This window comes from Dendrobates tinctorius, unplaced genomic scaffold (assembly GCF_039654945.1).
Source record: "Dendrobates tinctorius isolate UK_male_01 unplaced genomic scaffold, ASM3965494v1 ptg000075l, whole genome shotgun sequence".
NCBI classification, from domain to species: domain Eukaryota; kingdom Metazoa; phylum Chordata; class Amphibia; order Anura; family Dendrobatidae; genus Dendrobates; species Dendrobates tinctorius.
In genome coordinates this window covers 9,804,163-9,831,307 of record NW_027361743.1, presented here as the reverse complement: position 1 = coordinate 9,831,307, position 27,145 = coordinate 9,804,163, and positions in this window count along the sequence as shown.

Sequence of the window (27,145 nt, the reverse complement as noted above, 5' to 3'; positions counted from 1 at the left end):
TGAGGAGATAGCTGAGCTTGCAGAGAAAGGGAAATAATAATAATAATAATAATTTTATTTACCTATAGCGCCGACATATTCCGCAGCACTTTACATTTCAGAGGGGACTTGTACAGACAATAGACATTACAGCATAACAATAATCGCATAGATCATAACAGATACCAAGAGGAATGAGGGCCCTGCTCGCAAGCTTACAGTCTATGAGGAAAGAGGGAAGACACGAAAGGTGGATGGTAACAATTGCTTTTATTGTTTGGACCATCCCTAGTGTAGGAATCGGGTGTTCCTGTGATACTGCATGAATCAGTTAACAGTCTAAATATGTAACAGTACAGACACAGAGGGCTATTAAATGCATAAAGCATGTGAGGACATGATGTGAGGAACCTGGTTATGGTTAAAAAAAATTTGAATGAGCCACACAGGGATATTTAGGCTAATGCGTTGAGACGGTAGGCCAGTCTGAACAAGCAAACAAATGGAAACTGATAGAGAAGATGGAGCCTGTCTGGACGGCAGGGAAAGATATGAAGATAACTCTGTGTTTGCCATATTCTGCCTATGTGAAGAAAGTACTGCTGTACAGTAAAGTTGTGTTGTTTGAAAAGACTTGTAACTCTGGAACGTTTTGTGAAGCTGAAATAACAGAGTCCCAGGGAACTCCAGCAACAGAAGTGAGTACTCTGCTGCACGCATCACACACACACTACAGAAAAGACTTTGTATTTCCTCTGTAGGGCGCCAGGGTGAAGACTTCAGCTCGTTGCCATGACTACCACCCTGGATGCCTTACAGAAGTTTTCCTAAATTTCTAATGGGAATATTAGAGGAAGAGTACAACGCAGAGCGCTAAGAAAAAACGCTTCAGAATAGATATTTTGCAGAGAATACACATATTTGCTAAAACAGTCATTTTCGGAACTGAGTGAATCTTTTAAGAGAAAAGAGGTTGGGAAATATGAAAATGTTATGACAGCATTGCTGCCCATACCCAGTGATGAGTTCTTATGTTAAACACTTTTTATATATTTTTTACATTTTTCATGTCACAATATAAAAATAAGTCTAGGAATAAAGTAATTTGCACGGTGGCCACTGAGATCTGAAAATAGACTAACGCTTCCCATCACTTCTCTTGAGCTTTGTATCTGGTGACTTTATCTGCAGTCATATCATTATTATAAACGTCAGGATTGCGATGACAGATAAATCTAATGTAACAGTCGTGACGGCTTCAGAGCAGTAACGATGAGTTACTACATTGGATTTTAAGTGGATGGTGGAAAGTTGACAGATTTAGAGCAGGAGAATCCTAACAACTGCAGAAGATAAAGTTTCTAGAGACTCTAGAGACTTTTATTGTGTTGGTGCTGGCTAACCTGCAATGCAGAGTCTACCGTTTAGGCCCCATACACAAAGGGTCGTATTTATAACTAGGCACAGGAGGGCATGTGCCTAAGGTGGCAGGGAGGAGGGGGCAGCACTTTATAGGTAATAAATCATTTAATCTCCTTTTAAAACATGCCATCAGATAACTGTTTTACTATCTAGCGGCAGCTGGGAAGGAGGGAGTGGGACCTTGGCAAACTTTGAACGCAGAAGAAAGCCTGAGCTCAGGTCAACGCAACGCTGCTGGCATGGAATGTCGGACCCCAATCTGGCTGTTAGCAGTGGAGTGAGCAAACTCAGTATCGAGCTGGTAGGTAGTGCCCTATACAATGGCAGGTCACAGAAGAGGAGATAATGTCTGCAGAGTTCTGCTCTACATGATGTATGCCCATCATGCAAGAGCCACAGCGCCCCCACCCTCTCAACCTCCTCCAGTGAAGTCCTTCTGGTACATTCTACAGAGATCTAGACCTCAGACATCATCAGGTATATTGCGTAAATAAAAAGTAGGTAAATGTATGGGTGCATTATGTATATGTTAGAAGTAGTAGGACTATAAAGGAGGAGTGAAGGCTGCAACTCCCGCAGGACGGCCATTCATTGAGTGGAGATGACCTGTACATACTGTAGGTTGTCACCTCTTCTGTGAATCAGAACCAAAGACATTGCTGAAGTAAAATGCACAATTGGACAGTGATATTTTTTCCCTTCTGTGAAAGCTCTTCCACACTGCACTAGTTATCAGATGCAAGCCTTCAGAATAGTATATACATACACACATGCCTGTATTTATGTGATTAAAGGGGGCATCTGGGACTTTATAAAAAGCAAAAAGTCACATACCGCTCCTGCCAGGGATTCAAAAGCCTCTGCTGCCATCCTGTCTACACAGCGGAGGCTTTTTTCCGCTTCGCTCTGTCGACGGTTGGGACTTCCGACGTCATTCTGATTAACAGCCAGATCCCTGCTGCCTACAGCCGTTTCACACGTCTTGATATTTCTGGTACCGGAAAACCAGCACCGGAGATATCAATGTTCGTGTATATGTGTGTGTAATACTTGTGGCATAAATGTGGCAACAGTGTACCACCTGTGTGTTGCATCATTACCGGCGCCTGGGAAGCAGCGGTACATTTAGCGCTGTTCCCTGACTCCAGGTGCCGAAGACGGCTCTCATCATTCTCCCCTGCCCTGCCGGTGATTTGTCCGAGAGGAGAATGTTGAGAATGTTAAATAAATAATTTTAAAAACAACATGCCCCCCTCATTTTTGACAACCAGCCTTGCTAAAACAGACAACTGGGGGCTGGTATTCTCAGGCTGGTAAGGGGCCATGGAAATTACCCCCGCCAGCCTAAAAATAGCAGCCCACAGCCGCCCAGAAAAGCATTAGATATGTTAATTCTGGTGCTTTGCCCAGCTCTTGCCACTTGCCCTGTGGCTGTGGCAAGTGGGGCTCATATTTGTGTTGTTGATGTCACCTTTGTATTGTCTAGTGACATCAAGCCCACGGCTTAGTAATTCATTTCTCAACTCAACATGGACAAAACAGAATTCATCATCTTTCCCCCATCTCACGTGACCCCCCCTACGAACCTATCAATTACAGTAAATGACTGCCCACTCTCCCCAGTCCCACAAGCTCGCTGCCTCGGAGTAATCCTTGACGCTGATCTCTCCTTCAAACCACATATCCAAACCCTTTCCACTTCCTGCCGACTTCAACTCAAAAATATTTCACGCATCCGTTCATTCCTCACCCAAGAATCTGCAAAAACCCTAGTCCATGCCCTCATCATCTCTCGCCTTGACTACTGCAACCTCATGCTCTGTGGCCTCCCCTCAAACACTCTCGCACCCCTCCAATCTATTCTAAACTCTGCTGCCCGACTAATCCACCTGTCCCCCCGCTATTCCCCAGCTTCTCCCCTCTGTCAATCCCTTCACTGGCTCCCAATTGCCCAGAGACTCCATTACAAAACCCTAACCATGACATACAAAGCAATCCACAACCTGTCTCCTCCATACATCTGTGACCTCGTCTCCCGGTACTTTCCTGCACGCAACCTCCGATCCTCACAAGATCTCATTCTTTACTCCCCTTTTATCTCCTCTTCCCACAATCGCATACAAGATTTCTCTTGCGCATCACCCCTACTCTGGAACTCTCTACCACAACATATCAGACTCTCACCTACCATCGAAACCTTCAAAAAGAGCCTGAAGACCCACCTCTTCCGACAAGCCTATAACCTGCAGTAACCACCGATCGACCAAACCGCTGCACGACCAGCTCTACCCTCGCCTACTGTATTATCACCCATCCCTTGAAGATTGTGAGCCCTCGCGGACAGGGTCCTCTCTCCTCCTGTACCAGTTATGACTTGTATTGTTTAAGATTATTGTACTTGTTTTTATGTATACCCCTCCTCACATGTAAAGCGCCATGGAATAAATGGCGCTATAACAATAAATAATAATAATAATAATAATAATAATAATAATTTCTCCCTGTCAAATACCATTCTATTAGTCACTGCCTATTAATCAAGCTTATCTAGATCCTTCTGAATCCTTTCTCTGTCTTCTCTAGTATTAGGGTACCGTTACACCTAGCGATGCACCAGCGATCCCGACTAGCGATATGATGCAGTCAGGATCGCTGGTGCATCGCTGGGTGGTCGCTAGTGAGCTGCCACTCAGGCAGATCTCACCAGCGACATCGCTGGGGACGGGGATCGCTACTTACCTGTCAGACGAGGCGATCCTGCATCCTCCCGCCCGGCTCCACGCGTCGCTCGTCATCACAGCAGGAAGCGCCGCAGGAAGTGACCGACGAGAAATGATCCAGCAGCTTCTCGCGCGATCAGCGATTACCAGCGGGGGAGCCGGTCGGAGGTAAGTATCACATGCAGCGATATCGCTAGCAATATCGCTGCAACGTCACAAAATCGGTGACTTTGCAGCGATATTGCTAGCAATATCGCAGTGTGTAACGGGGGCTTAAGCTATCCCTCCTAGCTTTGCATTGTCTGAAAATTTGATTAGTTTACATTCAGTTCCCTTATCTAGATCATTTATAAAAATATAATAATAATAATAATAATAATAATAATAATAAATTTTATTTCTGCAGCACCGACATATTCCGCAGCACTTTACATTTCGGAGGGAATTTGTACAGACAATAGACATTACAGCATAACAATAATCACATAGATTATAACAAATACCAAGAGGAATGAGGGCCCTGCCCGCAAGCTTACAGTCTATGAGGAAAGAGGTAGACATGAAAGGTGGGTGGTAACAGTTGCCCTGATTGTATGGACCAGCCATAATGTTAAGTGTGTAACAGTACAGACACAGAGGGCTAATGGATGCATAAAGCATGTGGGAACATGATGCGGGGAACCTGGTTATGGTAAAACTTTTGGCTGTGCCACACAGGGATAGATTAGGTTAATGTGTTGAGGAGATAGGCTAGTCTGAATAAATGTGTTTTCAGGGCACGCTTAAAATTGTGGGGATTGGGGACTAATCGTATTGACCTGGGAAGTGCATTCCAAAGAATTGGCGCAGCACGTGTAAAGTCTTGGAGACGGGAGTGGGAGGTTCTGACTATTGAGGATGCTAACCTCAGGTCATCAGCAGAATGGAGGGCGCGGGTAGGGTGGTATACTGAAACAAGGGAGGAGATGTAGGGTGGTGCTGAGCCATGGAGGGCTTTGTGGGTGAGGGTAATAAGTTTATACTGAATTCTGGAGTGGATGGGTAGCCAGTGTAATGACTGGCACAAGGTAGAGGCATCGGTGTAACGATTGGTGAGGAACATGATCCTGGCTGCAGCATTCAAGACAGATTGGAGAGGGGAGACTTTGGTAAGAGGGAGACCGATTAGAAGAGAGTTACAATAGTCGAGATGAGAATGAATAAGAGAAACAGTAAGAGATTTTGCAGTCAAAAGTAAGAAAAGGTCAAATTCTAGAAATCTTTTTGAGGTGCAGATGACAAGAGCGAGCCAGTGATCGAATGTGGGGGGCAAAGGAAAGCTCGGAATCAAGTATGACCCCAAGACAGCGGGCATGTTGCTGGGGAGTAATAGTGGAGCCACACACAGAAATGGCAATGTCGGGTATAGGTACATTAGTAGAGGGAGGAAACACAAGGAGTTCAGTCTTTGACAGGTTCAGTTTCAGATATAGTGAGGACATGATGTTAGACGTAGCGTTTAGACAATCGCCGGTGTTTTCTAGAAAGGCTGGCGTGATATCATGAGAAGAAGCGTATAATTGGGTGTCATCAGCATAGAGTTGGTACTGGAAACCAAATCTACTGATTATTTGACCAATAGGGGCAGTGTACAAGGAGAAGTGGAGGGGGCCTAGAAACGATCCTTGAGGAACCCCAACAGTAAGGGGAAGGTAAGAGGAGGAGGAACCGGCAAAAGATACAGTAAAGGAGTGGTCAGAGAGAGATAGGAGGAGAACCAGGAGAGAACGGTGTCCTTGAGGCCAATGGAATGGAGCATAGTGAGGAGGAGCTGATGATCCACAGTGTCGAATGCTGCAGAGAGATCCAAGAGAATTAGCATGGAGTAATGACCATTTGATTTAGCTGTTAGTAGATCATTAGAGACTTTAGTGAGGGCAGTTTCAGTAGAGTGTAAGGAGCGGAAACCAGATTGGAGAGGGTCGAGATGAGAGTTATCAGAGAGATAGCGGATAAGACGGGAGTGGACCAGGCGTTCCAGGAGTTTAGAGATGAAGGGAAGATTAGAGACAGGTCTATAGTTAGCGGCACAGTTTTGGTCGAGGGATGGTTTTTAAGTAGTGGATGTATGATGGCATGCTTAAATAAGGATGGAAAGATACCAGAAGAGAGTGAGAGGTTAAATATTTTAGTTAGGTGAGGGGAGACAGCAGGGGAAAGGGACTGGAGGAGATGTGACGGAAATGGGTCACTGATGCTAGTGGTTGGACCAGAAGATGCAAGGAGCCTGCTTACTTCTTCTTCTGTGACTGGTTCAAAATCAGAGAGTGAGCTAGATGCAGTGGGGGAGGGAGGACAGTGCATGGTATGAGGTGATTGGGAGATAATTTCCTGTCGAATCTGGTCAATTTTTTCTTTGAAGTAATTGGCCAGATCGTCAGCTCGGAGCTCCGTGGTTGAGACCTGTATTCTTGGGTTGAGTAGAGAATGAAAATTGTCAAAGAGACGTTTCGGGTTATTGGACAGTGAGGTGATGAGGGTGTTGAAATAGGTTTGTTTGGAGAGGTGAAGGGCAGTGTTGTATGTTCTAAGCATAAACTTATAATGGATGAAATCTTCGTGTAGATTGGATTTTCTCCACAGACGTTTGGCGCACCGGGAGCACCGCTGCAGGAAACGTGTTTGCCGGGTGTGCCAGGATTGTCGCCGTCTTTGTTGTGGTGTTCTATTTATAGCGGGTGCAAATTCATCCAGGGCACTTTGAAGTGTTTCATTGTAATGCTTCAGTGCAGAATCAGGACATGAGAGGGAGGAGATAGGGGCCAATGAAGACTGCAAGTTCTTCATAAGCTTCTGGGTGTTAATAGCCTGTATGTTTCTTTAAGTATGGACAGTGGGGGTGACCTGAGCAGCCTGGCAGTTCTTGATAGAGAATGAAAGAAGTTTGTGGTCAGAGAGCGGGAGAGGGGAGTTTGCAAAATCATCCACTGCACAAAGCTGAGAGAAGACCAAGTCGAGGGAGCACTGGGGTCAGGTCAGAGCCTTGTGGTACTCCACTTGAAGCACTCCTCCAATTGAATGTGCAACCATTTATCACCACTCTTTGAGTACGATCACTGAGCCAATTATGAATCCACCTAACCGTAGCCTTGTCACTCCCATACTTGGTCATTTTTTCATTAAGGATAGTATGAGATATTTTACAAAATGCTTTCCTGAAGTCGAGATATGCTATTTCGACCGCATTTCCCTTATCCACCCAGTCAATAATTCCATCAAAGAAGGAAATTATATTAGTGTTGCAAGACTTGTTTGCTGCAAACCCATGCTAGCTCTGGTTAATTACTGTATTCTTACCCAAGTACTTACATACATGATGTTTAATCATTTGTTCAAAGATGTTTCCTGGTATAGAAGTAAGGCTCACTGGCCTCTCAAACGGAGAGTCTTAATGAATAGTTGTCATGGGAGATTTCAACTATCCAGACATTTGTTGGGAATCTCTCTCAGGCAAAACTAACAGGTCAAGGAAATTCTTATCCTCTCTTGCTGACAACTTTATCTTCCAAAAGGTAAGGGAGAAAACAAGGGGAACTGCTACCTTGGATCTAATCCTTATAAACAGGGAGGAAATGGTTGAGGAGGTAAAAGTGGCTGGGACCCTAGGAGGTAGCAACCATGCTATTTTAGAATTTTGGATAACTAGAGGCGGAAGACCTGTGAAGACTCAGACGTCAAGATTAGATTTCAGAAAGGCAGATTTTAAGGGATTCAGAAAGAGAATTGGTGGGATCCAATGGCTGGATATCCTTAACCCCTTCACCCCCAAGGGTGGTTTGCACGTTCATGACCGGGCCAATTTTTACAATTCTGACCACTGTACCTTTATGAGGTCATAACTCTGGAACGCTTCCATGGATCCCGGTGATTCTGACACTGTTTTCTCGTGACATATTGTACTTCATGTTAGTGGTAAAATTTCATTCAAATAACTTGCGTTTATTTGTGAGAAAAATGGAAATTTGGCAAAAATTTTGAAAATTTCGCGATTTTCCAACTTTGAATTTTTATGCCCTTAAATCACAGAGATACGGCACACAAAAAACTTGATAACTAACATTTCCCACATGTTTACTTTACATCAGCACAATTTTGGATCCAAAATTTTTTTTTGTTAGGAAGTTATAAGGGTTAAAAGTTGACCAGCGATTTCTCATTTTTACAACACCATTTTATTTTTAGGACCACATCACATTTGAAGCCACTTTGAGGGGTCTATATGATAGAAAATACCCAAAAGTGACACCATTCTAAAAACTGCACCCCTTAAGGTGCTCAAAACCACATTCAAGAAGTTTATTAACCCTTTAGGTGCGTCACAGGAATTTTTTTGAATATTTAAAAAAAAATGAACATCTAACTTTTTTTCATAAAAAAAATACTTCAGGTTCAATTTTTTTTATTTTACCAAGGGTAACAGGAGAAATTGAACTGCAAAAGTTATTGTGCAATTTGTCCTGAGTACGCAGATACCTGATATGTGGGGGGAACGACTGTTTCGGCGCATGGCAGAGCTCAGAATGGAAGGAGCGCCGTTTGACTTTTTCAATGCAAAATTGGCTGGAATTCAGATTGGACGCCATGTCACGTTTGGAGAGTCCCTGATGTACCTAAACAGTGGAAACCCCCTACAAGTGACCCCATTTTGGAAACTAGACCCCCCCAAGGAACTTATCTAGATATGTGGTGAGAACTTTGAACCCACAAGGGCTTTACAGAAGTTTATAACGTACAGCGGTACAATTAAAAAATCATATTTTTTCCACAAAAATGATCTTTTCACCCCAATTTTTATTTTCCCAAGGGTAACAGGACCCTAAAAGTTATTGTGCAATTTGTCCTGAGTACGCTGATACCCCACATGTGGGGGTAAACCACTATTTGGGCGCATGGCAGAGCTCGGAAGGGAAGCAGCGCCATTTGACGTTTTTGGCTGGAATTGAGATCGGACACGATGTCGCGTTTGGAAAACCCCTGATGTACCAAAACAGTGGAAACCCCCCACAAATGACACCATTTTGGAAACTAGACCCCCTAAGGAACTTATCTAGATGTGTGGTGAGAACTTTGAACCCCCATGGGCTTCACAGAAGTTTATAACATAAAGCCATACAATTAAAAAATCATATTTTTTCCACAAAAATGATCTTTTCACCCTCAATTCTTATTTTTCCAAGGGTAACAGGACCCTAAAAGTTATTGTGCAATTTGTCCTGAGTACGCTGATACCCCACATGTGGGGGTAAACCACTATTTGGGCGCATGGCAGAGCTCGGAAGGGAAGCAGCGCCATTTGACGTTTTGGGCTGGAATTGAGATCTGACACCATGTCGCGTTTGGAAAACTCCTGATGTACCAAAACAGTGGAACCCCCCCACAAATGACACCATTTTGGAAACTAGACCCCCTAAGGAACTTATCTAGATGTGTGGTGAGCACTTTGACCCCCCCCAGTGCATCACAGAAGTTTATAACACCCGGGCGTGAAAATAAAAAATTTGTATTTTTTCCACAAACATGATCTTTTAATCACCATTTTTTTATTTTCCCAAGGGTACCAAGAGAAACTGGACCCCAAAAGTTGTTGTCCAATTTGTCCTGAGTATGCTGATACCCCATTTGTGGGAGAAAACTACTGTATGGGCACACGTCGGGGCTCGGAAGGGAAGTAGTGACGTTTTGGAATGCAGACTTTGATGGAATGGTCTGCGGGTGTCATGTTGCCTTTGGAGAGCCCCTAATGTACCTAAACAGTGGAAACCCCTCACAAATGACACCATTTTGTATACTAGACCCCCCAAGGAACTTATCTAGATGTGTGGTGAGCACTTTGAACCCCCCAGTGCTTCACAGAAGTTTACAACGCCCGGGCGTGAAAATAAAAAATTCGTATTTTTTCCACAAACATGATCTTTTAGTCACCATTTTTTATTTTCCCAAGGGTACCAGGAGAAATTGGACCCCAAAAGTTGTTGTCCAATTTGTCCTGAGTATGCTGATACCCCATATGTGGGAGAAAACTACTGTATGGGCACACGTCGGGGCTCGGAAGGGAAGTAGTGACGTTTTGGAATGCAGACTTTGATGGAATGGTCTGCGGGTGTCATGTTGCCTTTGGAGAGCCCCTAATGTACCTAAACAGTGGAAACCCCCCACAAATGACCCCATTTTGAAAACTAGACCCACTAAGGAACTTATCTAGATGTGTGGTGAGCACTTTGAACCCCCAAGGGCTTCACAGAAGTTTATAATGCCAGGGCATGAAAATAAAAAAATCGTATTTTTTCCACAAACATGATCAATTAGTCCCCAATTTTTTCATTTTCCCAAGGGTAACAGGAGAAATTGGACCCCAAAACTTGTTGTCCAATTTGTCCTGAGTACGCTGACACCCCATATGTGGGAGAAAACTACTGTATGGACACACGTCTGGGCTCGGAAGGGAAGCAGTGACGTTTTGGAATGCAGACTTTGATGGAATGGTCTGCGGGTGTCATGTGCGTTTGGAGAGCCCCTGATGTACCTAAACTATTGAAACTCCCCACAAGTGACCCCATTTTGGACACTAGACCCCCCACGGAACTTATCTAGATGTGTGGTGAGCACTTTGAACCCCCAAGTGCTTCACAGAAGTTTATAACACTCGGACGTGAAAATAAAAAAATCATTTTTTTCCACAAAAATGATATTTTTGCCCCCAATTTTTTATTTTCCTAAGGGTAACAGGAGAAATTGGACCCCAAAAATTGTTTTGCAATTTGTCCTGAGTAGGCTGATACCCTACATGTGGGGGTAAAACACTGTTTGGGCGCATAGCAGAGCTTGGAAGGGAAGGAGCACCATTTGACTTTTTCAACTCAGAATTGGCTGGAATTGAGATCAGACGCCATGTTGCATTTGGAGAGCCCCTGATGTGCCCAAACAGTGGAAACCCCCAATTCTAACTCCAACCCGAACCCCAACACGCCCCTAACCCTAACCCTAGCCCTAACCCTAGCCCTAACCCTAACCCTAGCCCTAGCCCTAACCCTAACCCTACCCCAACACACCCCTAGCCCTAACCCTAGCCCTAACCCTAATGGAAAAATGGAAATAAATACATTTTTTTAATTTTATTATTTTTTCCTAACTAAGGGGGTGATAACGGGGGGTTTGATTTACTATTTATGGCGGTTTTTATGTTTGGCGGCTGTCGCAAGCTAAAAGACGCTTTTTATTGTAAAAATAGTTTTTGCATCACCACATATTGAGAGCTATAATTTTTCCGTATTTTGACCCACCGAGTCATGTGAGGTCTTATTTTTTGCGGGACAAGTTGACGTTTTTATTGGTACCATTTTCGGGCATGTGAAATTTTTTGATCGCTTTTTATTCCGATTTTTGGGACGCAGAATGAACAAAAACCAGCGTTTCATGAATTTCTTTTGGGGGGGTGCGTTTACACCGTTCCGCGTGCGGTAAAATTGATAAAGCGGTTTTATTCTTCGGGTCAGTACGGTTACAGCAATACCTCATTTAGGTCGTTTTTTATGTTTTTGTCGGTTTTATGCAATGAAAACTATTTTATATAAAAAATAATTATTTTTGCATCGCTTTATTCAGCGAGCTATAACTTTTTTATTTTTTCGCTGATGATGCTGTGTGGTGGTTCGTTTTTTGCGGGACAAGATGACGTTTTCAGCGGTACCATGGCTATTTATATGCGTCTTTTTGATCGCGCGTTATTACACTTTTTGTTTGGTGGTATGATAATAAATCATTATTTTTTGCTTCGTTTTTTATTTTTATTTTTTAAGGGGTTCGCTAAAGGGGTTAACTAATGGGACAGTTTTATAGGGCGGGTCGTTACGGACGCGGCGATACCTAATATGTGTACTTTCATTGTTTTTTTTTTATTATTTCCAAAAAATGGATTTATTGGGGGAATATTTTTTTTTTTTCTAATTTATTTGGCGATTTTTTTTTTAATTATTTTTACACTTTTTTTTATTTTTTTTTTTACTTTATTAAATAGTCCCAGGTGGGACATCACTGTCCTGTGACAGATCGCTGATCTGTCACATCACAGATCACTGTGACAGATCAGCGATCTGACACAGGCACTGCAGAAGGCTTCCTCATGCCTGCGCTTTGCAGGCACTGAGGAAGCCAGCTTCCGCAGGCCCCCGTCGCCATCTTGGATTCGGGGGCCTGGAGGAAGGGAGTCCCCCGCAGCAGCGCTGCACATTGCGCTGCCGTGGGGGGCTCAGGGAAGCACGGAGGGAGCCCCCTCCCTGCCGATGCTTCCCTTTAACCCCCGGTACACCGTGATCGTGTTTGATCGCGGTGTGCAAAGGGTTAACGTGTCGGGGGCGGTCCGTGACCGCCCCTGACACATTGTGCCGGGTGTCAGCTGTGATAATCAGCTGACACCCGGCCGCGATCAGCGGCGCTCACCACGTGGGCGCCGCTGATCGCGCCGACGTACTATCCCGTCCCCGGTCATACGGGCCCGGGTACCGTGGACGGGATAGTACGTCGGATGGCAGGAAGGGGTTAAAGACAAAAATGTCCAGGAAGGATGGGAAATCTTGAAAAATGAAATTCTCAAAGCACAGTTGTTAAAAATTCCGAAAAGAGAGAAGAATAGGAAGCATTTAAGGAAACCAGGATGGATGAACACAGAACTTAAGCACATGCTAAAAAGGAAGAAAAAAATGTTTATAAAATGGAAAGAGGGAGGCATATCTAAAGAAGAATATAATGCTGTCTGCAGAACCTGCAGGGCACAAATCAGATTTTCTAAAGCTGAAAATGAATTGAGGCTTGCAAGAGATGTCAAAAGCAATAATAAAGGATTTTGGGGATATGTCAAAAGTAAAAGAAAAGTCAAAGATGCTATAGGATTTTTACAGGATGAAAATGATGAAATGGTAAAACAGGATGTTGAGAAGGCTGAACTTTTAAATTCCTATTTTGCATCTGTTTTCTCTCAGAAAGGAAATGTAAGATCAACTGTTGTTCGCTGTCCTATTAAGGGAATAGAAGAATCCAGGATATCTATAAACAGAAAGATAGTGAGGAAACACTTAGCTAACCTAAATGAATTCAAGTCTCCAGGTCCAGATGAATTACACCCCAGAGTACTGAAGGAGATAGCAGAAGAAATTTTTGAACCCCTCTCCATAATCTTTGAAAATTCTTGGAGAACAGGAGAAGTGCCAGAAAACTGGAGAAGAGCAAATGTTGTTCCTATCTTCAAAAAGGGGAAGAAGGTGGACCCAGGCAACTATAGGCCGGTGAGTCTGACTTCTATACCAGGAAAGATCTTTGAACAAATTATTAAACAACATGTATGTCAATACCTGGATAAGAATGAAGTGATTAAACAGAGTCAGCATGGGTTTGTAACTAATAAGTCATGTCAGACTAACTTAATTTCCTTCTATGACGGTATCACTGATTGGGTGGATCAAGGAAATGCTGTAGATATAGTATATCTTGACTTCAGCAAAGCATTTGACAAAGTCTCTCATACAATCCTTATTGAAAAAATGACTAAGTATGGAATGGACAAGGCAACTGTTAGGTGGATTCATAACTGACTTAGTGATCGGACCCAAAGAGTGGTCGTAAATGGCTGCACATCCAGTTGGAAGAATGTCTCAAGTGGGGTACCACAGGGCTCTGTCCTGGGCCCTGTATTGTTCAACATCTTTATCAACGATTTAGATGAAGGAATTGAGGGTAAACTGATTAAATTTGCTGATGACACAAAGCTAGGAGGGATAGCTAATTCTAGAGAAGAGAGAGAGAGGATTCAAAAAGATTTAAATAAACTGGAGAAGTGGGCAGCAACTAACAGAATGGTTTTTAACAGGGAGAAATGCAAAGTACTACATCTGGGCAATAAAAATGAAAAAAGCATATATAGAATGGGAGGAATAGGGCTAAGTGACAGCACATGTGAAAAAGACTTGGGTATACTAATAGATCACAGACTGAATATGAGTCAACAGTGTGATGCAGCAGCAAAAAAGGCAAATGCAATTCTAGGATGTATTAACAGAAGCATACAGTCTAGATCACGTGAAGTCATTATTTCCCTCTACTCCTCTTTGGTCAGACCTCATCTGGAATATTGTGTCCAGTTTTGGGCACCACATTTTAAAAAAGACATCAACAAACTGGAGCAAGTTCAGAAAAGAGCGACCAGAATGGTGACCGGTCTGCAAACCCTGTCTTATGAGGAAAGGTTGCAGGATTTGGGAATGTTTAGTTTGCAAAAGAGAAGACTGAGAGGAGACTTAATAGCTGTCTACAAATATCTAAAGGGCTGTCACATTGTAGAAGGATCATCTATATTCTCATTTGCACAAGGAAAGACTAGAAGCAATGGGATGAAACTGAATGGGAGGAGACACAGATTAGATATTAGAAAAAACTTTTTGACAGTTAGAGTGATCAATGAGTGGAACAGGCTGCCACGAGAAGTGAGTTCTCCTTCAATGGAAGTCTTCAAACAGAGGCTGGACAGATATCTGACTGGGATGATTTAGCGAATCCTGCTTTGAGCAGGGGGTTGGACCAGATGGCCCAGGAGGTCCCTTCCAACTCTACGATTCTATGATTCTATGAATTAGAGTGTTTGGGTATAACTCAGGGATCATTAAGCATAGTATTAGGCAGTTAAAAGAAATGTTGAAGCCGAAATATGAGGCATTTCTAACACCTATACAAATTAAGAATATTGTGTAGCCCCCTACTAAGTATTGGACACAACATTGGCTTCAAATAGAGTAAATTGATTCAAAAATGAGCACTATGAACCCAGAAAAATCATAAAAATATGAATCTTTATTAAATTACCACAAGACATACATCTAATATATAAAGCTCAATGCTCAATGTGGGTGTGTGTGTATGTATGTATGTCCGGGATTGGCATCTGCACCGTCGTAGCTACAGCCACAAAATTTTGCACAGTCACACGTCTGGACCCCGAGAGCGTCATGGTCTATGTTGTGAGGTGAAATTTTAACCCCGCGTGTTCCAATTCACTGAACAATTTTGCCCCTATCTACATAATGTGGAAAAAGTGAAAGGAAAAGTGTTGGAGGCAAATTGACAGCTGCCAGATGTGAACAAGAATGATCGCGATGGCACCAAAGAGTACCGTATATACTCGAGTATAAGTCGATCCGAGTATAAGTCGACCCCCCTAATTTTGCCACAAAAAACTGGGAGAACTTATTGACTCGAGTATAAGTCTAGGGTGGGAAATGCTCCATAGATTATTCCCCCATATGCTGCCCCCATAAGAAGCTCCATAGATTGTTCCCCCATATGCTGCCCCCACAAGAAGCTCCATAGATTGTTCCCTCATATGCTGCCCCGATAAGAAGGTCCATATTGTTCCCCCATATACTGCCCCATAAGAAGCTCCATATTGTTCCCCCATATACTGCCCCCATTAGAAGCTCCATATTGTTCCCCCATATACTGCCCCATAAGAAGCTTCTTAGATTATTCCCCCATGTGCTGCCGCTGCTCCTGCATGTAAAAATAAAAAAAAATGACATACTCACCTCTCCGTCGCTGGGTGTCAGATACTCCCCTGTCCTGCGTCCATGGCTGCTCACCGCTATCTGCCACGTCATCAGTCAGTGACGTTCAGACTGCAGGGGGCGCGGCGTGCACTAACCACGTCACCGCGCCCTCTGCTGTCTGAAGTCACTGACCGATGACAGACAGCAGCAAGCAGCCATGGACGCAGGGCAGGTGAGTATCGCTGTACTTACCCGTCCTGACGCTGTCTCTTGAGCCCCCAGCTTCTCCGCGCGCTCTCTTCCTGCCTTCAGCGGTCACGTGGTACCGCTCATTAAAACTCATGAATATGCGCATATTCATGAGTTTTAATGAGCGGCACCACATGACCGCTGAAGGCAGGAAGAGAGCGCGCGGAGAAGCTGGGGGCTCAAGAGACAGCGTCAGGACGGGTAAGTATGACCTGACACATTCGCCCCCTCCGACCCCCTTTGTATATGACTAGAATATAAGACGAGAGGGGGACTTTCAGCCCAATTTTTTGGGCTGAAAATCTCGACTTATATTCGAGTATATACGGTATATATCGTACAGTTGCTAAGGTGGGGCCCTGACATGGGATACTCACCACACACGGGGATATGAACACACACACAAAATGCGCCACACACTACCACGTGCTTCAACACATAGACCACCCTCAGCACACATGTCACCACACATACACCAACCTCGCCACATAACAGTCCAAACACAAAAGTCGCTACTCAAAACTCGCCACGCTGTCCCAGAGGTGTTTAAAAGATGAAAAATGAGCTGTGATTGGTTGCTATCAGCAACAGTTTTCTTTGTAGACAGTTGTGGTGACTGAGGCCTATTATTCTTATCATTTCTATGGTGTTATCGTCCTTCTGTAAAGCTGGAAATAACACAATTTATTACCGTGCCAACACAGACCACCCCCTGACACAGACTGCAGGGGGAGCCCAGTATCACCCAGGATAGGATTAGATACACGGCTCAGCAGTCAGTATCACACAGGATAGGGTTAGACCCATGGCTCAGCAGTCAGTATCACACAGGATAGGATTAGATGCACGTTTTTTTATGTGCAATATAATCATTATAATTTGTTATATCTAACCACAGTTGGTTACTATGCCCGGGCAATGCCAGGCTCTTCAGCTAGTAGCATATAAAGTTAAAAAAGTGGGAAACCCAAAAAGACACCACTACCCACATGTACACTAAAAAATAGGTTGCACATGTCTCAAGAACGCCAATAGTCCCTCACCAGACATTACATAGCTATGTGAGGACGCCACTAAGGCACGATAATCACAAACTTAATGGCCAATAGTCATATACAAATGATACAAATAGTGCAAAGCTGAGTATTTACCTCCTGTTGGTGATGGTGCCAGCCCCAACGCACCTTTCGGACTACAGCCTTCTTCCGGGGGAAGAACTTGAGAGATATTTTAGTTCTTAGTCACTACGAAAAAAATGATCAAAAACAACTCCCATTTATACAGCCTGACAAAGCAAAATGGGGATGCACGCCATGTGGAAAATGTGTGGCATGTCCAAATATTGAATGTGCGACCACATTCTCGGCCTCAGATGGCAGCAAGAATTATAAGATTACTCAATCCAATACATGCTCAACCAAGGCGGTTGTGTACTATGCCCATTGCCCCTGCGGGAAGATCTACGTAGGGCTTACGACCAGAGCCTTAAAAATACGGCTTAGGGAGCATGTTCGGGATATTCTTGCTGCCAAAGAGGAGACATTCATTGACCATTTGCGCACATTGCCAAGGCATTTTAAGATGTACCACCAATGTGACCCCAAAGTTCTAAAAGTAAGAGGTATTGATAGACTCTTACTAGGTATTAGAGGAGGGGAAGAAAGTCGGCCTCTAGCACGTTTAGAGACCAAATGGATCTGGACTCTAAAGACCATGTATCCACAGGGTCTTAATGAAACCTACAGCTTCGTTCCATTTCTTTGATGTGTCAGGGTCAATTTTTATCTCACCTTGTTTTTGTTTTTATTAATTTTATCTTGTTTACTTTCAATTTTAGAGCATGTCTGGGCAAGAAGAATCTGCTTGGAGGATATTTCATTTGTAGATCAATCAGCAAGTCTAGCACACAGATTCACCAGCAGAGGCTATAGCAAACAGTGCATCAGAGATCTAAGAGGGCCAAGAAAACCATTAGGAAGAATCGGGATTACTGGCCTGGAGTAGGAACTGTGCTGTGTGCTGGAATTACCTGATATAGAGACCTTTTCATTGCTTCCAAGCATGACATCACCCTTCCTAGGAGGAATGTAATGCCAATGTGGCGACCATACTCCTGGGGGCGCCACATTGGTCACTTCTCAAAACCATGCCTCGTCATTTTAAAGCATGCCACAATTCTAATCCTAAAGGCCTCATCTTTATTTGTATTGATCAGGTTGAATTAGGTATAAGAGGGGCAGATATAAGCAGACTTTTAACCCAGTATGAAAGCAGATGGATATATAAGCTGGGCACCTTGACACCACTAGGCCTAAATGAAAGCTTTGGTTTTAATTCCTTCCTGTAGCTGTACTTTGGGGTCAGATTTTAAGGGTTTCAATTCATTGTTTTTGGCATTTGTCTACTATTCTCTGATACTTACCATAGGACATATATTCGTATCCAATGCATCATGATTAGTGATGAGCGAGTATACTTGTTGCTCGGGTTTTCCCAAGCATGCTCGGAATGTGGGAATTCCTAACAGGCATTCCTCACATGTATTCAGGCTGTCCAGCAGCCGCAAATCATGCAGCTGCATTGACAAAAACTAAATCTCCGAGCATGCCAAAATACTCAGAGGTCACCTGAGCATGCTTGGGAAAATCCGAGCAACGAGTATACTCGCTCGTGACTAATCGTGACTTATTTTCTTTGATGATATTCTCCGGGTCGGACCATTGCCATTAAGAACATTCGGGAATCACCAGGAGATCTGGCTGCAGCCAACAGACCTTAGAAAGGAGGAATGTGAAGCCATCATTAGTTTTTAATGAAAGGAAAAAACAGAAAAGGAATAACAGCATAATAAGAACAATCTCTCACTTGTTTAGACGCTAATTTACAGTTTCTCACGCATTCTGCAAACGGATGAGGACCTACTTTTATGTAGTCAAAGTTTGTTTTCATATACGTACTGGCTCCTCTATTTTCACCAACATTGGAGTGTGTTCTTCACCAATTATATTTTAGTTACTTTTTTGCCCTTTCAAATGCAGTAATTTCTATTTCCCTTCCCCCACCCCTCCCATAGTTGCTCATGTAATACCCCCATAGATATAGTTCTAATACATTTGCCCTTCACTTGAACGTGTGAGTGGAACTCTTGATATTAATGGATGATAATTGATCTTCTGGGATCAATAAGTAATCCTTACTTACAATCTCCACTTTAATGCATCTCTTTTATGCATCCAGAGTGGTTTTAAGTACCTTGCATCCCTCCCCTATGAATTCACCTTTATTTTATTTATCATGATGTACTGGACATTGCTTGTCTAAAGTCTAAATTATTTGTATACTTTATTTGTTGATCTGCCATGAACGGAATACTTATTGTCCCCTTTTATCCCCCCTCTCCATCACCCTTTCCCTCCTCCCATCCCTGCCATTAATATAGCAGCCCATCACGCTTCACACATTTGGATGTACCTTCTCGTGGTTTCCTATTGATTCACTATGAATTGTTTACACATTGTCCCTGTTACCTCCTCCCACTAATGTGATCAGTACAGCAATCTATCACTTCTTACACCCTTAGATCCACCTTCTCCTGACTCCCAACTCCTGACCAGCCTGGTCTTTTTTGTTCTTTCCTCAACGTCCTGCACGTGCGCCGGGTCTGGTCTCATCTCCGACCTCTGGAAGCGCTCTTACAGGTGACCGCTGTGCATTCCACTGCGCTTCACATTGCGCAATTCCAGAAGTCCCTTTAGCCATAGGGGGCTGAGACCTGGCTGCATACACGAATAGTACGTCTTGGAAATATCCACTGATGCGTCTAGGTTATTAGCACAATCGTACTTAATATGCAATGGCACCCTAGACCCGCCAAGCCCCCAGAAGAAGCATTTTGCGAAACGGGGCTCGTCGGGTGTGAGGAGAATGCAACCAGCCTCACAATATCACTGACCCGGTACCACTCTCCAATAAGTAATAACTTATATTACATGGTTCTAAAATTATTCATTATGGATTTGTGTTTCATAGGGTCCATGGGTCCATGAGGAGAGGGGAGTTTCTTGCCTTGGGTGTTTCTAACTAGTGTGGTATAGTACAGAGCCCTACGGCACTCACACACCAACCTTGCTGCACTCCCGGGATTTCTAAGTGGAGATATTATATTCAATACTAGTGTCCACTATATGGCATCTACTGTATTTAGCAGTCCTCTGAAACCTCAGTGTAAGCAGTATACCTTGTGCTCACTGCTGTTCTGCTGTCATTATCTGCTGGACAGATTAATCTCTCTGATATTGGTTTACATCTTCATCAGCTAGTCCCACCTTTCTCCCATCCCTCTACCTTATCAACTAAGGGTATCGTTACACCTAGCGATGCACCAGCGATCCCGACAACAATATGACGCGGTCAGGATCGCTGGTGCATCGCTAGGTGGTCGCTAGTGAGCTGCCACTCAGGCAGATCTCACCAGCGACATCGCTGGGGTCGGGGATCGCTACTTACCTGTCACACTAGGCGATCCTGCGTCCTCCCGCCCGCGTCCACGTCTCGCTCGTCGGCGCCACAGGAAGCCCAGCAGGAAGTGGCCGACGAGGAATGGTCCTGGAGCTTCTCGCGCGACCAGCGATAACCAGCGGGGGAGCCGGTCGGAGGTAAGTATCACATTCAGCGATATCGCTAGCAATATCGCTGCAACGTCACAAAATCGGTGACTTTACAGCGATATTGCTGGCGATATCGCAGTGTGTAACGGGGGCTTTACGCTATCAATTGCTGCTTTCATCCCCTCTTTTTTTGGAGGCTCCATTGCCCTGTCTTTTTAACTGTTTTTTTTTTTAATCTATTTTGTTGATATTTAATAAAAAATAATTGTTTTGACATAGTTAGAATCGCTTCTTATCTTTATGGTATCTAGCCATATTAGATTATGTTGATTTATGTATTGTGAAGTGTCGAAAGCCTACTAATTTTGGACATATGGGAATGACTTGTTTAAGAGAGGTAAAGTATTCCAGAAGAAAGGTGCAGCACATGAGAAATTTTTATATGAACTTCATTTTACCTGTCTTTGCTGTGCTTGTCTCGCTCTTGAATTTCTATTTTTACACATTTTATTAATAAAAAGAGACTTAACACAAAAGGAAAAATATTACTGGATATAAGTATTGAACACCACAATGGATAATCGACTCACATTCAATATAACACATAAGATGAAAAGCCCTGATGGATCTCCTCTTTGTGTGTACTTGATAATTACCTGTTACTTATAATCTACACATTAACTCAATTAATGTAAATGTCACATTTTACACCGTGCACAAGGGTGACCAAAGAAAAGTGCTCTGTAATTAAGCACTTTGCAGTGCGGGGGAGCAGTGGAGATGATGCATGCTGTTGAACATGGAAAATGAAAGCTTTGTATTATAGGACCCTTTGTTCTGTTGCTTCTCGTAATTTTTCATTTCAACCTAAAGAAAATGTTTTATTTTTTTGGCTCTATGATGTATAAATGTATAGAGACTGTCAAGGATATTGCACACGTTTTGTTGAGTTTGATCTGACACTTGTTTTTGGCTATTTTTTGGCTTCTGGATCCAAAAGTGACCCCAGGTTTTCTGGTTTTCTGGATTGCAACAAATTTTTAAGCTACAAGATTCCCTTTTTTGTCTCAAAAAACACCCACAATATACATGTAATGAAAAATAATGCAAAAAATAACCTAAATGTAATGTTTATTTAAAGCTATTTTGTTCATGCAAAGGATATATTGTACTGTAAAGCCCCCGTTACACACTGCGATATCACTAGCAATATCGCTGTAAAGTCACCGATTTTGTGACGTTGCAGCGATATTGCTAGCGATATTGATGCATGTGATACTTACCTCCGACCGGCTCCCCCGCTGCTCATCATTGGTCGGGCGAGAAGCTCCTGGATCATTTCTTGTCGGGCGCTTCCTGCTGAGCTTCCTGTGGCGCCGACGAGCGAGGCATGGACGCGGGCGGGAGGACGTCAGGATCGCCGCGTCTGACAGGTAAGTAGCGACCCCCGACCCCAGCGATGTCGCTGGTAAGATCTGCCTGTGTGGCAGCTCACTAGCGACCACTTAGAGATGCACCAGCGATCCATATCGTTGTCGGGATCGCTGGTGCATCGCTATGTGTAACGGTACCCTAAGTTGTAAAGTTAGGTAGTAATTAAGGTAAAAATTTACGCTTTTTCCCGGAAGGTTCAATATGTGGACAATCTTGCTTGATGCTCCAACAATAGTCATCCATATGTACATCACATCTACCCTGATACCGTACCTCCATGACCTTGAAATCGTGGTGGAATTGTTTAACTTGTTCATCACTCAACGCATCAAGGTTTTCAGAGACGTTAGCGAGATGGCTATGAAGAAAATGCACCTTGATGATCATGTTGCAACCAAGCATTTTGTAGCTCTCCAAGAGTTTCTGGACATTTTTAATGTAATTGTTTACTTGTGTATTTCCTAGAAAGTCCATAACAATGACTTTGAATGATAACCAAGCATTCTTTTGAGTTTTGACATTGTCATGAGAAAATGCTCATTTTTGATGAGCTGCCGAATCTGTAGGTCATCAAACACGCCGGCCTTCTCCTTCAGTTGGCAAAGCTTTATCGAATTGCTTCATGAGACTCAATTTCATATGCAGAGATGGGAAAATAATGTTTTTTTATGCCAAGTGGCTTATGTAGAATGGTTGGGTCACAAGGTTTGAGGTCAGATCTTAGAGGCCAATTCCTCTCAAGCCAATGCTTCCCACTTCCCACTTCCCAAGCCAATGATGTCCCATATGAACAGAAAACAAGGATACTTGGTGTATCTTCGTTGCTGACCAAGAATTAAAGATACAATTTTAAGTTCAGCACATATGATCCGTCTGTGTTTGTGCTATTCCACATCTAAATGACTCTGTTTATGTCTCTGTATTCTTCACGAAGAGAAACTGAATAGCCAATCTGGACTGCACCAAATAAATTGCCGTTGTGGAGGTGGACACCCTTGAAGCTCCGCTTTGAGCTATTGATGAATGGTCGCCATTTATTTGAGTTATAGATTGGAATTCCCAATGCGTCAGTTAAGCCATGGATGTTATGGCAATGCACAGAGCCACTGTCACTTCTAAAGTATTGCAGAAATGCGCTTTCTCTGGATGGAGAGTAGGATACCGTTACTCCTTTTTCAAACAAATTTTTCTTATTCTGTCTAGATGCTATGAGTTCTGAAGCCTTTTTTGTTAGTCCCAATTCTTGTAACAAGAGACATCCTCAATTTCAAAATCTTCAACATTGATGTCACTTTGTTCTTCACCATGATGTTGTTATTGAAAAGAGGGTAGTTCAAGGAAAACTGGCTCATGAATTTCAGCTGACTAAGGCGCTGGATGCATAGCTGATGGTAGACTAGGAAAATCAATTTTATATTTATTTGTCATATTATATCCTGATTTTCACAAAATAACAGTCACTGGAATGATGTTTTGGCTCTAGCCAAACGTTAGGTATGCCAAGTGACATCTTATATCACACGTTCCCTTCATCCACATCCGTAAACTCTATTCACACTGCTTGTGCACCTTGTGATGGGCCGAAGACTTATCTTGATTACCAAGTTTTACTTTGAAATATGCAAAATAGGCTGACTGACAAATGTGCTGAGGATTGTTCTTTCCCTGGGAAGGGTGAAACTGCCACTAATATAACATAAGGGATCAGTGCTGTTTAGGTAATTACGACAAGAAATAGCAGAGATAGACATGATCTGAAAGAAAGGAAATAAATGTGTAAATAAATTCTGCTAACCCCTTGTATACAGACTTACAAAACACATTTCACCATATATCGCGGCACGTAACCTCTCGCCACACTGTCTCACTCACAAGTACTGTACCTGAATAGCCGAGACAAATATCAATCTGTTGCCAGTCACCAAGGTTGTCCTCCACCACTAGGAGAGCACTTAGTACTACCGTTGTTCCAGCCTAGAGTAATCGCATTAAGATAAGCTGTAGAGAAAAAACCTGACATGTGTAGTGGAGCGCTTACTGTGTGTGTTGGGAACACTCGCTTGGCAATGGGATTAAAACACACAGGACTGTTTTTTTCACACAAATAGTCTATCCGGTTTATTTCCAGAGCATAAACCGCACCACGAACAGTCCATTACATATATCAACGGAACATAATAAACACCGACGGTCTGTTCCAATGGCAGATACTTCTCTGCCATTATTATAACCCCCTTCCTGGAGTTACCTTCCTGGAGCTCCTGCTCTACATGCTGACTCTTTGTCAGACCTCTCTCCTGAGGAAGCTGCCATATGGGGAACACTGTCCTTGCGACCAGGGCACTCCCGACAGTCCAAACCCTCAGGACGGTAGCTTCCCCCACGCAGTGCCGTCCCAGACTCTGCACATACCCGGCCTCTCCATGTGCTCTTCAGGAAGTCCACTCCTAGGACCTTCCAACACACAGGCCTGTCCTGTCTTGCAGGACCTTAGAACACAACCCATGTGACCAGACCTCAGTCACATTATATCACTGTAGCCACCCGCATAGATGGGAGGTGTGTGTGGTTAGCCAGTCCCACCCAGCTTTCCGACTAACCCTGTAAGCCCCCTTAGTATAAACAAAAACAAGGCTCATAGGACTACAGGTCCCAGAGCAACATTACTGGCTTACAGCACAGAGGACCCCCTCTGTGACACATACCGGCAATTTACAATGACGCCGGTCACTGTCTCACCATCACAGTTTCGCCTCTTTGCGTATCCTGAGGAGAACATACAGTGCCCCTAGCTAAAACAGGGATCACTGCCTCAAACATGCTAGAAGAAAACTAACCGCAATCTTGAGGTCAGCATGCCTATTTTAGTTTAAATCATCAGAAAAATCGAACTCAACAAAAATTACTGTATTTTTTGAATTATAAGGCACACTTTTTCCCCAAGAAGAAAGGGGGTGCTTCTTACGATCCGACAGTAGCTTACCAGGATGGGGGGTGGCTGAGGTGAAGTGGGGGTCACTGCTTCAAGAGATCTCATCTCCCGAGATATCAATCTGCACATGCGCCACCTCCGTCAGCCATTATCCCAAAGCCCACCACAGGGAAATCAATGGGAAGGAGGATTCCGCTCAGTGCCGACATCTTAGAAGAGCCCAGAGCCCGTAGCCTCACAGTGCCAGGACAACCCTTCTTCTTGCCGCTGCCGACCTCCGGAAGCTGCAGCCATGTATCCTGTGATCCCACTCCACCGTTGCCGACTCCCCCCCCCCCGGTAAGCTACCTTAAAATGGGGCTATAAGACACATCACCAATTTATTTACAAAACATTTTTTTCCTATTTTCCTCCCAAAAATTTGGGGTGCGTCTTATGGTCCGGTGCATCTTATAGATTGCAAAATACAGTATGTTTAAAATTGTTTCCCAGTGATCAGATGTACTCAGATCTCTGCTGTGAGTCTTGGGCAGCACCACTGCCTATTTAAATCCCCAGCAGCTCACTCCACTCTTAGCTGCCAGCCATAACTTGATACTACCCAGGTCTGTTGCTTAGTCTTAGCTCTTGTATCCTGAAGCTCTTGATGTTCAATCGCTGACCCCCGCTCTTTTTATGATTACCCGACTATCTCACAATTCTTTCTCTGACTTTGACTTCCCAGTAACGAACCGGCTTGATAACCCTGCCAGCCCACTCCACCGGCCAGAAACTACTCCATGGATGCAACTCAGGGGGCCCTACATAAGTTCAAATCTCTGCATAGGGATTAAACTGTGGAGGCCATGGCTGTCCTGCGACCTGCTAAATGGAGTGACCTGTGCAAAGCCTGTCTATGGAAGCCCTATTATGAGCTGCCAGGCTTTCACTTTCAGTGCACCTATAGGCTTTATCTTTTTCACTGTAGCACTCATGAAATAAAGAAGATTTGCATTTTTTTCACCTTGGATGTGCTGGATCACTTTATTCATTCCATTAAAAAGATTAGACCAACAACTGTGCAGCCAGAGGAACATACAAGTGGAGATGTGATTATATCTGTTTGTTACAGTGCACCACTACGCACAAATTTTATCGAAATAATACATTAAAGGGCTTGACTTATTTATAAAATCCATCATAGGGAAACTATTAGGAACTTTCTGCTTCTCATTCTGAGGGCAGCATAATATTGGGGCAGAGACCCTGATTCCAGCATAATGTTACTTACAGGGCTTCTTACCATAGTGTGGATAAATTCACAGGTTTATCTGCTGCAACTCTGCTAGTCCTCTCTGGTGAGCTCCTCCTAACCCTATCTATACATAAGCTAAAAGACGGCAGTCAGAGGTGAGGCGTAGGCATAGCTGCAGGCTGCAGCTCATAAAAATTAACAGCTACATAGCAGAAGCCCATCACTGAGAGGACTAGCAGAGCTGCAGCAGATAAAAATGCCATTTTATAAAACTGCCGCAAGCTGTAAGTGACAGCCTTAGAATTTTTAGATATGTCTTTACTAAAGGGGGTTTCTCTGTCTAGGTGATCGGGATCTGAATTAGAGTGGAGAACGCTCTGGATTACTAATCCTGTTTTGGGCTAAACATAAAATCTATTGATGTGAATGCAATCTGTATAATGCTTAATTACCCCTGTGGCAGTACTGCAGTGAAGTAGTCCAGTAATCAATGGAGATGTTCTTTTTATGTTCCAGGGGTCTGAGGTGGAGGCTGATGCGGTGACAAGATCTATTATTATTCTTTTGGGTATGTCTGATTATAACGTATCTTTATTTTCTCACTATTGATTTTATCCTTTATGCATTACATTGCACCAAATATCTATATATCTAACTTGCAGAGTTGCATTGTAATTAGCTTTGTGTACATATTGTAGAGATCGGTACTCACTCGGCTGCCACTGAGGTAGGCACAGGAAGCGGTATTGCTAAAATGTCCAGGCAAGTTTATTTAAACTGCATAAACCACTCAGGATAGCAAAACAAAAGAAGAGCCTTTTCTGGCACAAAATGAAAGCATAACATAAAAAGTCCATACAATACAGCGGGTCCGCCCGCTCAGGATAGAGTCTGACTCTTTAACAAAGACAGGAGATCCACACATCTCCCGCTCCAGACACTGAATGAGGCAATTGGCCTCCATTTTATTATCCAATCCAAGCCCCTGAAGTTATGTGAGA